This window comes from Chrysochloris asiatica, unplaced genomic scaffold (assembly GCF_000296735.1).
Source record: "Chrysochloris asiatica unplaced genomic scaffold, ChrAsi1.0 scaffold00109, whole genome shotgun sequence".
Lineage (NCBI taxonomy): Eukaryota > Metazoa > Chordata > Mammalia > Afrosoricida > Chrysochloridae > Chrysochloris > Chrysochloris asiatica.
The window spans coordinates 9,941,350-9,942,689 of record NW_006408627.1 but is presented as its reverse complement, the minus strand read 5'-3'; positions in this window follow the sequence as shown (position 1 = coordinate 9,942,689).

Genomic DNA, 1,340 nt, shown 5'->3' with positions numbered 1-1,340 from the left:
TTATTCTCTAGGGTCACACTTTAAAATATCCTACCCCCTTATGATTTAATTAGTTATAGTTATAATAGTTGGTAATCTTGCTATTATAGAACCCCATCAAAAGAAAATTATCAAAAAGTCTCAGTTCAAAGTTATATGAATATTTATAAAACACACCAAAAGGTCCAGAAAGAAGCTACATTAAATATGCTAAAATGTGTTTTTATACTGGCCACAAATGTGAGAGAAAAGAGTACACTTTATGCATTTCATGTGAACTTTTAATACTTTGTTTCTGTCTTCCCAATTTTTAACAAATTATTAAAAGCTTCCACTTTGCTATTTAGAAGTGCCGTTGAGTCGTTTCCGACCCATAGCGACCCTATATAGGGTTTCCGAGGAGCAGCTGTTGAGCGTGAACCGCCGACCTTGCAGTTCAAACGACTTTGTAGTAGTCTGGCGCATTAACCCACAGCCACTTCAGGACTCCTCTCCTTTAGAACGTGTTCTGTTAAATCACCCAAATCCTCTCATACAATAATGTGCACTTTTATAAACGGCAACCAATACTCAGAATTCTGGAAATTTTCTTTAAGGTACACAAAGTCAAATGAAAGTACAAATGTCTGAGTGTCTCAAACTGGGCAGATCTTCTCTCCAGGAGGTCTCTTCCTAGAGGATCTGATGTACTATAAACTTTGAAAGGAGAAATATTTTTTTACAATGGGTTATGGAATTAGAAAGCACAATTTATATAAATACAAGACTACGTAATGTCAATATCAAAGGAAGTCTGAGCAGTAACTTTAACAAAAAGCACTGTGAAAAAATGTAAAGGACTATTCAAATGACAAATAAGGACATTATCACCATGATCAAGTTTCAGAATCTCTGGATCTACAGAATCTCATATAGCCTCAGGATTTATCAGTGCAGAGTCCCATTTTCTCAGATCTATCTGGTAAGGGAAATTAATTGCCTAATGCTAGGAAGATGTGTTAATAACAATAGATTAAACTCCCCAAAGTGGATTTTTTAGAAGTGTTCTGAAAACACCACCCTCAAACCCAAAGCCTCCTCTCAAGAGGAAAAACTCTTTGTGCATTTAATAGCCCTATAAGAACAGCTGGTAGAATGGTGGGCTACATACCGAGCTGATAACTGTTAAGGTCAGCAATTTGAGTCTACCAGCTGTTGCAGGGAGAAAGATGAGGCTTTCTGCTCACAAGACTTACCGTCTCAGACACCCTATACATGGTCACTGTGAGTCAAAACCCACTCCAAGGCAGATATCCGTAGCCATAATAACCCATGAAAGAAAAATTGTCAAATAAGGGCTCGAAAATCTCCACATTAATAAT